The sequence below is a fragment of the Ambystoma mexicanum genome, chromosome 8, assembly GCF_040938575.1.
Source record: "Ambystoma mexicanum isolate Mex_15411 chromosome 8, UKY_AmexF1_1, whole genome shotgun sequence".
NCBI classification, from domain to species: Eukaryota; Metazoa; Chordata; class Amphibia; order Caudata; family Ambystomatidae; genus Ambystoma; species Ambystoma mexicanum.
The window spans coordinates 352,188,565-352,204,261 of record NC_090929.1 but is presented as its reverse complement, the minus strand read 5'-3'; the positions used below and the strand labels follow the sequence as shown (position 1 = coordinate 352,204,261).

At 47.3% G+C, this 15,697-nt stretch overlaps 1 protein-coding gene across 3 annotated transcripts in view; it reads right to left on the bottom strand.

The window, feature by feature from the left end:
• Positions 1 to 15,697, bottom strand: part of LRSAM1 (leucine rich repeat and sterile alpha motif containing 1) — a 3,131,994-nt gene that overhangs the window by 1,591,479 nt on the left and 1,524,818 nt on the right. The window lies entirely within an intron of this gene.

Below are 15,697 nucleotides of genomic sequence, written 5' to 3'. Positions count from 1 at the left end.
TTAGTTTCGTCAACTTTATTGTCTGGAGATTTTACGTCTATCTTATAAAAATCACTTCAGTGATTATAAACTCGTAATAAAAATTTTAAAAAAGTGCAAGGTAAATATTTCCAACTTTCAATTCAACCAAAACTTTTAAGAACTTAAACATATAACTTGAACCAAAACAATCCTTGTGTCCAGGGGTTGAATAATTTTAGGAACATTTCTGTCAATATTCGGTTTCAAGACCAGTCTTTTAAAGGCAATGTAAATGTCTCTTTTACTTAATACTTTCCTCAGGATGGCAAAACAAATAGGTTTTCCACAGCTCTGGTTGGAATATGGCAAAGGAAATTCTTTCCTACTTTTCAGGATGGTTAAACAAATGTCTTATCTCCAACATTGATTCAAGTATGGCAAAAGGCAAGTCTTTCACATTTTCTCTGGTTGACAAAATTCTCAATTTAAACAACAACTTAATATGACAAAATTTTTCTTCCACACACCAGTTCAAAGTGAGTTTCCCGGTACACTCTCCTGCCAGGAAACTTCTCAAGTGAAAACTCTTGATATGCTGGTATACTCTTCTGCCAGGAATATGCCCCTTTTGGCTTACACTGATCCCTTGGTGTACTCTCCTGCCAGGTATCCTTTTCCCAAACAGGTTCACTACCTGATGCTCTTATCAGGTCTCTCTGCAACATTCAGATTCTTCTCAAGTATGGCACAATTGTACTTCTCCAGTAGCACAACTTTGTTGACTTCAGTTATTACTTGTACAAAGTTCCCTCATATTGATACATGAGGGTCTGTTCAAGCTCTGACTGTCAACCTTTCTTCCTATGTCTCTTGGCAATGCTTGTTCCAGGTTTCCCCCAACTGACATCACATGTCAGGAGAATTGTACAACATTTGCCTCTGTTTCTCTTACAATGTCTTGTGGCTTAGGGCAATTCTGGTTCCATTTTCTTAGTTTTTATTATGTTATAGTTCATTACCAACTTTTTCAAAAATTTACAAAATTGTTACAATATAAAAAAAGAATGAATTTACATAAATATTCATTTAAAATAAATTTGAGTAAAACATACAACATACTCTTAAAACATTTCTAAAAGGAAAAAATACAAAATTTGTATTTTTACATAAACACATGACACATTACATACTAAGTCCCATAATTATCTTCTCCATAAATAATTACACACAGCTATAGACAATGAGACCCAACACCACTCCTAGATCAGTAGTGAGATCTGGACATACATATCTTGTAGAATGGCCATTCTTATTGCCCCTCCCGATAAAGTTCGACCTCAAAAGCCTGCCAAGGGCAATAGATCTGGTCAGGCTGCAACCCGACAAAGATTTCACCCAGAACACCTCTCCCTGTAAATCCTGCAGACTATCAGCAAAATACATTTAATACTTGACATAATGCTTGATCATACATCTACAGGAAGTTCATACATGTCGGAGTGATTCAATAAATCTCTCACCCTTATAAAGACATCAACCACGTCCTTCAATGGAAAGATTCAGCCATATCCCTTTAACCTCCATAACAGGAAGTTTATTCAACCTCATCTGCCTTGCTCTAGGGCAAGAACATGGATATATATATATCTTTGGGCCTTTACGAAAAGGAAAAAAAGTTGGGAGTTGTGATGCTGGAAAGGCATCGAGGGACAGGGCCTCTGTATCCTTTACTGCCTTTTTATCGTGTGTTCTGTCATATTTTCCGTGCAGGAGTTCATGTGGGACTCCTGGTGGTGCAGCTCTCTCTCTTTTGGATTGGTGAACAGACCCATGGGATACCCTTACGGCACCCATGGGTGGGGGTACAACCCTGTGCCCCTAGTGTATGTTTCTGGGCACCTGTGGGTGGCCCGCAGAGCAGGGTATGGGCTGGTGGCAGCTCCATGCTGACTGACAGGTGCGCTGAGTATCCTCCATTCTGGGATCCACAGGCCCTGCCATTGGAATCAGTTGATTCCTGATGGAAAACAAGATGGCCCCTGTGGCCTCTTGCTTTCTATTACCTATTACCTTGTTTTCCCAAAGTGCTGGGAAGCCTGACTGGCTGTTGGGTGGAAGTTCCATATATGGTGTTGTTTTGAAGTCCAGTCCAGACTGACTGGAGCCTTCCCAGTGACTGTATGTTGTGGGTACCTCCTGTGGGTGGGACCTGGGTGAATGGAGTGTGTGACCAATATGCACTTCTTGTTGTGGCTGTCTGGTTTCTGGTATGAGAGACAAAGACTGAGAAAGCCCTGCCCGAAACTGGCCTGAATGCAGTGTGTAGTGTTGAATGGCTGGGTACTCGTCCCAATCCACATTCCTTGTTGTGAGTGTCTGAGAGGGAGGAGGATGGCCTTAATGCACTGTGTGCCTGATTGGCTGACTGACTGCATGAATGCCCTTCTGTATGATTGGCTGCTGAGTGCGACCTAGCAGTGTGGATGAGAGACAAGATAGTATATCTGGGGACCTCTCACCACTGGAAATTGTTCAGAAGCGTTCAGAAGGTGTGTCTACACTTTAAGAGTAACTGGAACTGCTGATCCTCGACGCCCAGCTGGAAGACGAAGACTTGCTTTTGCTTCAACCTGATCTGAAAGCTGCCGAACTCGTCAAGAACTGATCTGAGAGAGGACCTGGTAAGGCGCCCTCTTCCCGTGCTCCGAGGGACCATCGAGCACCGCTAAAACCTTCGCCGAAGCTCCCTGGAAGTCAGACCCTCGAAAGGCTGCCGACCCGAGACGGGACCGCTGAGGAGAACGAATCAAAGCACCCGGACTTCGCAGCTGTCGAAATCCATTGCCATCGACCAGGGTTTGCAGGTTTGTGTAACCGCTGGAGGCCCGTCGAAGTTGTGTTGCCCAGCCGTGGGGACCACTTGACGCTATGCCGCCGATGACCGGAGCCGCCCGCTCCTTTGTCTAAGAACATTTGAATCGAAGGACTCCATTGTCCGCAACGTCGACCGCCTTGTCCCGCCGGAGAAAGTCGAGGACCAACGCGCCGAGGAGAATCCGCCAGTGGGTTTCCCGCAACCTGAAGGCCACAAAGACTTCGACGACTCAACGCCAATGTTGGGCCACCGTTCTTCCGAAACTCTCTGCGGTCCTGAACAATATCGCTGAGGTGCCCCGCACACCTCATCCTCGCAGGACGTCGCTGACGAACACCGCCTGGATCGACATCGGGGTCTCGGCACCCTTGAACTTCTCATTGCCGCCGTCGACGACAAGTTCACCATCTTCGACGCCTCTCGATGATCCGTGGCTCCTGCTTTAAAGGGAGTCACTCAAGAAGGATCCTTCGACGGGTCTTCGAAGAACTCTACTCCACCAGGTACATTGGGGGGGTAAAACATTATAGGAGGAAATAAGGCTATTGAACAATATATGGACTGGGCTTGTGCTATATATCTTTATTTTATAGGTTGCCCAGGTGGGGGGATCTCCACACAGAACTGTGTCTATCGGTAGGGGCCAGTATTCTGCCTATTGTTCCAACCATCTTACGTTCCCTCCTATCTCTATTGCTGGTTTCCTTGTTATTGATCTGTGTGACATTTTAACCGTACAGTTGATGCACTTTAATGAGATTTGATAACATTGGTGGTACCACTTTAGAATTGTATACATTTATCATTGTTGATTTCCGAGTACAAAGTGCGTTATTGTGATCATGTACATACCTTTGAATATTAATTATATAAAGACTGTTTTCAGTAATACAGTGTGTGGACATTCCTTTGTGGGGGTTCAGGGACTACACTGTACTTAAGAACCAGCCTGCATCATCTCCCGAGAAGCTAGGCCTTGATTTCTCGTCCATTGCTACCACTCGAGAATCTTGGCTGGGGTCCTCCGTGCCTCTCCTCTACCATATAGAGAGCGGAAGTACAGGCACCCCCCACCAGTATCTTCATACTTATCGCCCCCCAGACTGAGGTGGAGGGTGCTTTATCTCCCACGGGATAGACACCCTCATCCAGACGGTCAACATACCTTCTGGAAAGGCCATCTGCATTATCGTGACTCTTCCCTGGTTTGTGCTCTATGGTGAAGTCTAGCCCTTGCAGGCTAATGGACCACCTGAGCAGTTTCAGATTCTCACCCTTCATCTGCATAAGCCACTTCAGGGGCTTATGATCTGTTTGGACCTTGAAGGTAGACTCCGTAAGGTAGGGCCTAAAACGCCTAAGGTTCCAAACTATACTGAAACACTCCTTATCAACAGTAGCCCATCTAAGTTCTCTCCCCTTAAGTTGTCTACTGATGAAGATGATAGGATGTTCCCTCCCTTTGTCATCTAACTGGGACAAGACAGCTCCAATTCCGGTGTCGCAGGCATCAGTCTGGACGATAAAGGGTCTGCTGTAGTCAGGCGCACACAACACAGGTGCCCTATACAGACTTTCTTTCAAGCCATCAAAGCCCCTCTTACAGTCTTCTGTCGAATTAACCTTCCTAGGTTGTTTGGGGGAAGTCCGAGCTGTCGGTGGTGCAGCTATGGTTCCATAGTCCGCCATGAAATTGCGATAATACCCAGTGAGGCCAAAAAAGGCTCTCACCTGGGTTTGAGTAGTGGAAGTCTCCCAGTCCTGTACCTCCTGTACCTTACTGGGGAGAGGTTAGATTTGACCCCTCCTACCTCATGACCAAGATATGTGACTTTCCCCTGAGCTATCTGGCACTTGGTGGCCTTGATAGCGAGGTTAGCCCTTTTCAAGGCCTTCAACACCCTACCCAGATGTGTCAAATGCTCTTCCCAAGTGGAACTGTAGACGGCAATGTCGTCTAAATAAGCCACGCAAAAGGCTTCCAGCCCACTGAGAGCATGATTGACCAATCTCTGGAAGGTGGCAGGGGCATTCTTCAACCCAAAAGGCATGACCCTAAACTGGTAGAGTCCCTCGGGTGTTGAGAACGCTGTCTTTTCCTTGGCATGGTCAGTCAGAGCTATTTGCCAATAGCCTGAGGTGAGGTCAAAGGTGCTCACAAACTTGGCAGCACCTATGGTGTCCACGAGCTCATCAGCCCTGGGCAATGGGTGCACGTCAGTTTTGGTGATGGCATTGACTCCTCGGTAGTGCACACAGAACCTCCAATCCTTGGTACCTGCCTGGGAACTTGCCTTGGGGACAAGGACCACGGGACTGGACCAGGGACTGGTTGAGGGTTCAATAACACCCAGATCCAACATCTTGGCGACCTCAGCCTGGATGTGGTTCTTAACAGTGTCTGACATACGGTAGCTCCTGCTTTTGACAGGCACGCTGTCCCCAGTGTCAATCTCATGCTTACACCACGGTGTAAGTCCTGGTGTCAGCGAAAACAGAGAGGCATACTGCTGGAGCAAAGTCCTGCAGGCCCTCTGCTGCTCTGTTGTCAAATCTGGAGAGAGATGCACTCCCTCCACTGAGCCATCCTGAGGGTTGCTCGGAAGCTAGCAAGAGACATGAGACTTTTGCTCGCCTGTGGAAAGGCTTGAGCCGATTAACATGGAATACCTGAGGGGCTACCCCTGGGATTCCCATGTCAACCAGATAATTGACCTTGCCCATCTTGGAGATTATCCTGAAGGGTCCAGTCCATTTATCTGCCAATGCCCGAGGTTTGGTAGGGATAGATATAGGAGGGAACGTAAGATGGTTGAAACAATAGGCAGAATACTGGACCCTACAAAGACCAACTTGGGAGAGGTAAGAGGATTATTAGCCCTCTACTTAGCACATCCTCAATAATTTTAGGCAAAGTCTAGAGCAGCAAACAAACCAGTGCCAAGGGGCTATTTATGTTCCCTTTTCAATTGGGGTCCCAATACCTTATGCGTCAATTAACAATTACAAAACAGATGCCAAACCATTTTGCAAAAATATATAACATTTATTCATTTAATATCTCATCTTAAAACCAGGATTATAATCAATATCAAAACAATTTAGTAAAAACTTCATTCACCAAACAAATGGTATAAAGTGCAAATACTAATAGCGTTTATCCCTACAAATTAGGAGGTAAAACAGCAGAGTAAACAGAAAAAACAGAAAAAAGAAAAAACGCAAACAATTCCCAACTAATACCAAACAATGCCAGATTGTGTGAAAACTGGGAGTGAAACAAGATTGGAGTCACTCCGAGGTAGTGTTGTTTGGATGTAACCGAATAAACTTAATCACACACTATATTCATTCTACTTCAAATTCAGACATACTCATTCTTTCTTCACTCTTCCCAACATGTTTCTTTCTGGACGTGTGTATTGGTAAATTGAACAGAAATTCATCAGGGGTAGTCTGCCGTCTACCAACCCAAAAGATTGTAATAGCCTAAAAAATGATATTGATTAGGGTATAGTTCTTCTAGTAACCACCACAATTTGATTATTGCAAGGTGAACCAAGAAAAATTAGCCGGAGAGCCAAATAGCTAATACAAAGGCTACATGCACATTTACATGCGGATTGAATGTCCAAAACTTTTCTGGTCCTGTGAATGGTCCAAGATTCGTTTGAGACTCAACCTCAGGAATGGGACTCCATACGTCGTTAGAGGGAGTTCATGAGGAATATCGAAATACAATCTTCCGAAAAAAGTTCAGGTTTTTAGGTCCGTGTGTCTGACATCCAGCGTTGAACAAAGCACCGCTGGGCATTCATTCCTCATGCATTCAAAAACGCATTGTGGATGGAGCAGTGCACTTCTGTTTAGTGCCGTACTGGTATCCTTGCCTCTTATTCAGTTAGCAAAGGACCGGACTCTGGATGGATACCCCACGGTGTTCTTTTGCCTTTAAGTGGCTGCAGCAGTCATATAATTGTTGATTCAACGCTGTGGTGTTCGTGTCCTATTGCAACCTCCGTCTGTGCTCACAGTGCCAAATACTGGCCCCTACCGATACAGTTCTTCTGTGTGGAGATCCCCCCCCCCCCACCTGGGCAACCTGTAAAATAAAGATCTATAGCACAAGCCCAGTCCATATATTGTTCAATAGCCTTATTTCCTCCTATAATGTTTTACCCCCCCCCAATGTACCTGGTGGAGTACAGTTCTTCGAAGACACGTTGAAGGATCCTTCTTGAGTGACTCCCTTTAAAGCAGGAGCCACGGATCGTCGAGAGGCGTTGAAGATGGTGAACTTGTCGTCGACGGCGGTGATGAGAAGTTCAAGGGTGCCGAGACCCCGATGTCAATCCAGGCGGTGCTCGTCAGCGACGTCCTGCGAGGATGAGGTGTGCAGGGTACCTCGGCGATAGATTGTTCAGGACCGCAAAGAGTTTCGGAAGAATTGTGGCCCAACAAGGGGTCGAGACGTTGAAGTCTTTGTGGCCTTCAGGTGGTGGGAAACCCACCAGCGGATTCTCCTCGGCGCATTGGTCGTCCTTGACTTTCTCCGGCGGGACAAGGTGGTCGACGTTGCGGACAAGGGAGTCCTTCGATTCAAACGTTCTTAGGCAAGGGAGCGGGCGGCTCCGGTCGTCGGCAGCACGGCGTCAAGTGGTCCCCACAGGTGGGCAACACAACTTCGACGGGCCTCCAGCGGTTACGCAAACCTGCAAAGCCTGGTCGACGGCAATGGATTCCGACAGCGGCAGAGTCCGGGTGCTTTGCTTCGTTCTCCTCAGCGGTTCCCGTCTCGGGTCGGCAGCCTTTCAAGGGTCTTACTTCCAGGGAGCTTCGGCGAAGGTTTTAGCGGTGCTCGATGGTCCATCAGAGCACGGGAAGAGGGTGCCTTACAGGTCCTCTCTCGGATCAGTCCTTGAAGAGTTTGGCAGCTTTCAGATCAGGTCGAAGCAAATGCAACAACAAGTATTTGTCTTCCAGCTGGGCGTCGAGGATCAGCAGTTCCAGTTACTCTTAAAGTTTAGACACAGCTCCTGAACGCTTCTGAACAATTTCCAGTGGTGAGAGCTCCCCAGATATATTATCTTGTCTCTCATCCACACTGTTAGGTCACACTCAGCAGCCAATCATACAGAAGGGCATTCATGCAGTCAGTCAGCCAATCAGGCACACAGTTCATTCAGGCCATCCTGCTCCCTCTCAGACACTCACAACAAGGAATGTGGATTGGGACGAGTACCCAGCCATTCAACACTACACACTGCATGCAGGTCCGTTTCGGGCAGGGCTGTTTCAGTCTTTGTCTCTCATACCAGAAACCAGAAAGCCACAACAAAAAGTGCATATTGGTCACACACTCCATTCACCCAGGTTCCACCCACAGGAGGTACCCACAACATACAGTCACTGGGAAGGCTCCAGTCAGTCTGGACTGGACTTCACAACAACACCATATATGGAACTCCCACCCAACAACAGTCAGGGGAAGGGGCAGAGTCAGGGCTTCCCAGGACTTTGGGAAAACAAGCTAATAGGTAATAGAAAGCAAGAGGCCACAGCCGACGATGTACTACTATATATTAGAAACCCCTCCACGCACCTGGACCCGATCATCCGGGACATAACAAAAATAGGCACGTACTCAGGCTTTACCATCAACTATTCAAAATCTGAAATATTCCCTCTCACTGTGGCGACCCAGCAACCCGCATGCAAATTTCCCCTACGATGGTCCCCAGGGGGTATCAAGTACCTTGGAGTGCAAGTGTCACTTAGCAAAGCCTCCCTTCTAGCAGAGAACTATGAGAGGACGGCACTACTCATTGAATCCAAGATGTTGAAATGGCGCAGTCTCCCCCTGTCCCTGGCGGGCAGACTGTCCCTACTAAAGATGATTGCGGTCCCCAAGCTTCTCTATATTTTCGCTAATGTTCTGGTGTGGCCCGGGAAGCAATACTTCAAGAGGCTCCATTCGGGGTGCGCCCAATTCCTCTGGCATGCCGGGGCTGTCCGCAAGAAGTGGCAACACATGACCCCATCCTATGAAAAAGGGGGCTTCACAGCTCCAGACCTAACCCCGTACTGGATTGCGGCGCAGGCCCAACACGCCACGCACTGGTACGCACATTTAAACCCGCCCCGCATGTTAAATTAGAAAAATTGGCAGGCCATGGGACCAACATAATGACCCTGCTATTACATCACACATATCAGACAGATGCTCCTGCAGACCCTGTGGCCACCACGATTAGAGCATGGAATCAGATTCTGAACTCGAAACATGAACCTCGCCCGTACTACAAATGGCTTCCCTTACAACAATTTCCTGGACTTTCCCCCACGCAGGATCAACATTTCATGCGACATTGGGAGGCTTTGGGATACCGAGCATTAACTGACTTATACCCTGACGGCAAATTCATCACCCCCCTAACGTGGCGGCCCGGACATACCAACTCTGGGCTCGAGCTACTCCAATACTATAGACTGAGAGCGGCGGTCTGTGCACTGTGGCCCTCCTACCCAGACGAGCCCCCGGACTCACCCGAACTCCAATACATAGCAAACTCCACAGGGGGCAGGGGCATAATATCCTCTTTGTATAAAATGCAACTGGAAAAACGTAAAATACGTCCCTCAAACCACGGGACGATTGGCGGGGGAGCTGGAAATGGAAATCGATGAGGGGCTGTGGAGCAAAATGTGTGCACATACGCGTAAAGTCTCCCTTAATGCCAGATTCCGTTGTATACAATACAAACTCCTTAATAGGCTTTATTATACACCGCACAGAATAGCGACATTTACACACACCCCGGCCCACACATGCCCGAAGTGCAATTCTGAGGAGGCAGATCACATGCAAATGTTTTGGTCTTGTCCGGCGCGGAGTGCGTTCTGGCGTGAAGTCACGAATGCGCTCTCAGAAATAATTGGGTCCCCAGTGGACCTTGACCCGTTAGCCCTACTGTTCGGAATATGGTCCGGAGAAAATGCAAAGAAAATGTCAAAATTCTTAAATGTGAGTGCTATTGTTGCTAAGAAATGTATATTGCAAGGCTGGAAGCGCTGCTCCCCCCCCAACCTTGGGATGTGGCTGAGTGCCCTTACTTGGGTACAAGGGTGCGAGGAGGGGTACATTGGATCCCTGCCCATTACATCTCGCCCAAAGAATGTGTGGACTGAATTTTGCAGCTATCTAAACAGTAGAGACGTGGTTGAGTGGAGCTCCACCCCTCCGACAGGTCTGCCTGCTACATCACCTTGAGTATGGGGCACCTTGTGACATTTTGTGTGGTCAATCCCCCCCCTTGCTCAGAACTGCCATCTATGATGCATGATGTACTGCCTGATTGTGGTACTGTGATTTCTGTATACCTCTGCTTATGATATGCCATTCCTGTCTTGACTTTCTGCCAATAAACAAAGGTTTAAAAAAAAAAGAAAGCAAGAGGCCACAGGGGGCATCTTGTTTTCCATCAGGAATCAACTGATTCCAATGGCAGGGCCTGGAGATCCCAAAATGGAGGATACTCAGCGCACCTGTCAAAGTCAGCATGGAGCTGCCACCAGCCCATACCCTGTTCTGCGGGCCACCCACAGGTGCCCAAAAACATACACTAGGGGCACAGGGCTGTACCCCCACCCATGGGTGCCGTAAGGGTATCCCATGGGTCTGTTCACCAAAACAAAAGAGAGAGCTGCACCGCCAGGAGTCGCACATGAACTCCTGTGTGGAAAATATGACAGAACACACTATAAAAAGGCAGTAAAGGAGAAGGATACGGAGGCCCTGTCCTTCCGATGTATTTCCAGCATCACAGGAGTAAGTACATAACAAAGATAATCCTCCTATATGATCATGGCAGGCGGCCCAATCCCATTCCTGGGCTTTCTTTTTAAATGATTTTAACAAAGAGCCAAGGCCATCTGACAAATCGGGAAACCACGATAATCTGGAAAATAACTCATGCCTAGCTCTGGATTCCCGTAATGATACACTAGTACCCCTGCAGATTTCGGCCCTAAGCAGACCCAACACAAATGATGATTCATTGCACATTATTTTTATAAATAGATTTCCTCTATTTACACAAATAAACGTGTTCGGGGAAATTAAGCCTATCCTTGTGGCCTGTATTGCGCTCGCCTTGGAAAGACCCAGAATTCGGTACCAAATGCATCCTTCTAGCCGATTGGTCCATTGCTCATGATTGATATAAGAGCATTCCAATGCATATGAAATACTTGTTACCAATTTTTGCTGATAGAGTGTCACAATGCCAATCAGACTAAAGCCTGCACAAGAAGTAACACATTTGTTTAACAATCGCATTATTGCATTAACGTTTTCTATGATGGTTTTTTAGGGCCAATGGCTCGTTTGGATGCGATTCCACTCCGTACCCCAACTAGGTATAATTAGCTACACAGTGCAAAATCCCACCTGTTGTCACAATACATTCCTCATTTCTCTTAACCTTACCAAAAGCGCATACATTTAGATTCATGTAAATTAATGACCAAGTTATTACATTTTTCATATATTAAATCATTGCATTTGCACATCTACATAACCAGACATAAGTAGTGTCAAAAATGGTCAGATCGTTGACATATGCCAAATATAGAACCTTCAAATCACCCAGCTTGGGAGGAAAGGTATGGGTATTAGTGAAAGACTCACCAACATCAGACATAAACAAGTTAAACCGAGCAGGGACCAATATGCACCCCTGCTTCATGCCCCTGGTTATGTCTAACAGTGCAGTCAATTAGCCTTTACCATTTAACTTTATTAACAATATTATCTTCATGCAATAATTGATAGGCTTCAAGTAACTCGCTTGGCATCTTCAACTTTTTTAGTTTGTCCCACAGCAATGAGCGGTCAATCCTTGCAAATGCCAAAGCAAAGTCCACAAATAATATGTAGAGTGTAAAAGAAGATTTAGCATGGGCTTGTTTAATCAGGGAATTGAGCATACATACATTATAGGCTGCTGAGAGGCCTTTCCTAAATCCGTCTGAAAACTGCTCAGGAAATATTTATCAGCAATCCACATTCCAATGTTCTGTAAAATGCATTTAGCAAAAAAGTTACTTGAACCATCTAATGGAAAATATATCCTATAGTTAGAGGGCCTGTAAATTTTGCCACATTTGAAAACTGGTATAAAATGTGTTTCTTCCAAGACTCAGGGATTTGACCAATCGCCACAATTTGCCTAAGAAGGGTTAACAGTATGTCAGCCCAGAGCTCAGGGTTAGCTCTCATAACTACGTTGGAGACCCCATCGGGTCCTAGAGCTCTGGACTTTTTTTTAGCTTACTTAGTCAACTCGGGAGGCAAAACCTTTCCCGAGAAGAATCCAGGACTGCTCCAATTAATTGCAGCTTCTGGAAAGGCATCACCTGGGACTTCTTGAAATTGACGAAGAAGCCCAATATGTGGAGAGAGTGGCAGGTGCTGTTGAGATGTTGCTGGGCCTGTTAGGGAGAACATGCTCTAAACTGCCAGTCATCTAGGTAGGGAAAGATGTGGATGCCTTCCCTCCTTCGATATGCTGCCACCTCCGCCATGAACTTGGTAAAGACCCCCCGGGCGGAGGTCAACCCGAAAGGCAGTATTCGACACTGAAAGTGACAACTGCCAATGGCGAACCTCAGGTATGTCTGGTGCTTGGATGTAAAGACACATGAAAGTAAGCATCCTGAAGATCGAGAGACACCACCCAATCCTAGGGTTGCAGGGCCTGGAGAATCTGCGAAAGAGTGACCATCTTGATTCTGTCCTTCCTGAGGAACTTGCTCAAACATCTCAGGTCCAAGATGGGTCGCAGTCCTCCATCTTTCTTGGGCACCAGAAAGTAAGTGGAGTACCAACCCTGGTATTGCTCCGCTACAGGTACCCTTTTTCATGGCAGCTTTCTCCAACAGGGAGAGGATCTCATGCAGAAGGGGCAGGTCTGGTTCCGGAAGAGATTGCTTGCTCAGGGGACAGTCCCAATTTTTACGAATGGGAGACAGCACCCTTGAGCTACTGTCTGCAGAGCACAAGCATCCAAATGTTTTGCAATTCTTTGAGATGCTGAATTAACCTGCCTCCCCACTGGGGATTTGTGAGTAAAGTACTCAAAGCAGTTTTGCAGCTGTGGCTCCGGCAGAGGGTAATGAGGCTGTAACTGTTTGGGCAGCACTACCTCAACGACCTCATGCGCCACGTGGAAGTTGTCTTTGACCTCTCTGGGCAATTTGTCATCTGCTCCTCTGTCTGAATGAGGAATAGAAATGAAAGGAATTACCTCTCCAACTGTGAGAGGACGGCTAATTCTGCTGAGGTTGGCAAATAGCTGCACCCAATGATTTCACAGCCGCGTTGGAGGCTTCTAAAACATCAAGGCTCTCATCAGCCATTGTCCTAAAAAGGTGCAACCCATCAAAGGCAGGTCTAACAACCTGGATTGCACATCAGTTGCAAACCCTGACTTGCCACGCAAACCTTCTTGGGACTGCTTGCAGCCACGGAACAACCAACACAATCTGACGTGTCCAGACCAAACTAGAGAGACTGGCACGCAGCTTGTCATCCTGGATAATATTAAGAAAACCCTCTCTCATTTCCTCATCAGGGATATGCTCAGACGCCTGAGAGCCAACATCCCAGACAGTGTAGGTGTATTTAGCCAACGCGCAAGAAGCATTAATGGCCTTCAATGCCATACTCCCAGTGGAAAAAACCCTCTTCCCCAGCATATCATATGTTGCATCATCTCTGTCAGGAGGGATTGTATGGTAGGCAGCTGCTTTAGAAGTAGAGGTACCGGGAATGTGGCCTAGCTGGACAGCTATGCTAGGTGGGAGTCGGCCTCGCGACAGTTTTGTGAAAGTTTGGAGCTTCGAGGCGTCCCTGTAAGTGAGGTGTACACTACCAATACAAATTCAGTCCGCAGCAGCCCAGGATTGCCCGCCTTAGGAGGACCGGAGCTGCGGGGAGGTGGTGGTGGCCACCGAGGTTGTTTGCTGGGATGCGCAGTGTCCATACCGCAAGAGGAACTGATGGGAGCCCGAATTAAGCAATACTCCGGTGCTACCTTGAGCCTTCTGGGAGTGCTGGTCTCGGCTACATACAGCATCGGTGCTCAGCCTGCCTGAGGCCCGTTTGCTGTACCCTTACTGTTTGGCTTTGGTGACTGGAATAGCCTATATGCTGCCTGTGATGTCTCGCCCTGCTACTGCTGCGTAAACCCTATACACCGGATTTCAACTGCACTTCATTGCAGGTGCTGGACGGGGTGCCTCTGCCACAGCCACAAGAAGCTACTCAGTGATTTCTCCATATTGTGTCTCTGGCACACCCTGAGCTCGGTCATACTTAGTCCCATTCATCATCCTCTGCTTTGGTGGGTTTTTATTCAGTGGCCAGGTGTCCCTATCGGTACTCAGCGGAGACTCACCCTACTTGGGTGCTGGTAGCACGTGCCTTTACGACAGCTCTTCGGGTGTGTCAGCAGCTAATCAGCGACACTGTGGGGTCAGTGCCCCCCACAGGCTTTAATATGTCATCAGGGAAGTCAAGGAAGTCCAAATCCTCTGACATCAAGGATTTTTTTACTACACCTGGCCAACCTAAGCAGGCACAAGCAGACATTGCTCTTCTCCTCCAATATTTGAAAACCGAGATGCCGACGGAGCTCAAGCAGGACATTTTAAAGTGGACTTCGCAAAGGCCATGTCCGAAATCAGTAAGAGTGTGGATTCAATGGGAGACAGGCTGATCGACATGGAGTGCTCCATAATGGAGATCTCTAATGATCAATCACATATGGAGCAATGCCTGGTTTCCCTGGAGGAACAGCAAGCGCTTATGCTAACAAGGATCGAACATGGAGAGAACAGATCGAGGCGAACAGCGTATGGCTGTGCAGGATCCCTCAATCAGTCTCTGACGATCAGCTTACGCCTTATGTGCAAGATCTTTTCCGGGAGATTTTAGGGCTTCCGGTTATTCTGGACATGACCCTTGACCGCACACATTGGCTATTCTCCCCGTACCAAAAAAGGAAAGAGTTCCTACCAGATGTCCTCACTACAGTCAATTATTTCCACATGAAGGAGGCCATCATGATGAAGGCCAGAGGGTTCCGGGACTACACCTTTAGTGGCGCGAAAATCCATACTGCCACTTCATACTGCCTAGAGCAATTCACTCTACAGAAGCGGCGAGGGATGAGTCATGTTACTACCTGGCTGCGTGATCATGCCATTGCATACAGATTGGGTTTCCCCTTTAAGCTCCTATTTGACTATCATGGTGCTCCATGTCAGATCTCTTCTTTGGAGGACACTTTCGTTTTGCTTGGAACCACATTCTCTTCGGATGACGGCTCGGGCAGGTCTGGGGAGTGCAGAGGGCTGATCAACATGCAAACCGACTGGTCTTGATAGATAGAGGTAGAAGCAACAGATATCCCTTGAGAGGTGCCAGGAGAGAGATCCCACCTTGAACGCTTGATTACTCAAATTCTTTTCGGTGTTGCCTGGCTATTGCTGGGACCCTTACCATGGCTTTGTTTAGTCATGTTTATGGACCTGGGGGGCTCTGGTGATGCCCATTACTCTAATACACCATGAACGGCACCCCCAATGATGTGCAGGTACAAAACCTGCTGAGCTAACTACATTGTGTACAAGTACGTAGCTTACAAAGGGAAGACAGAGTTTAATAGCTAATAGAGGCATGTATTGAGTACTTGCAGACCTGCAGTATAGTCCCTAGATGGCCAGACTTGTAATACTATGACACTAACTAGCAGAGTGCAGGGCCTGTAGCGCTTGCTCACTATGGGTTAATTGCAA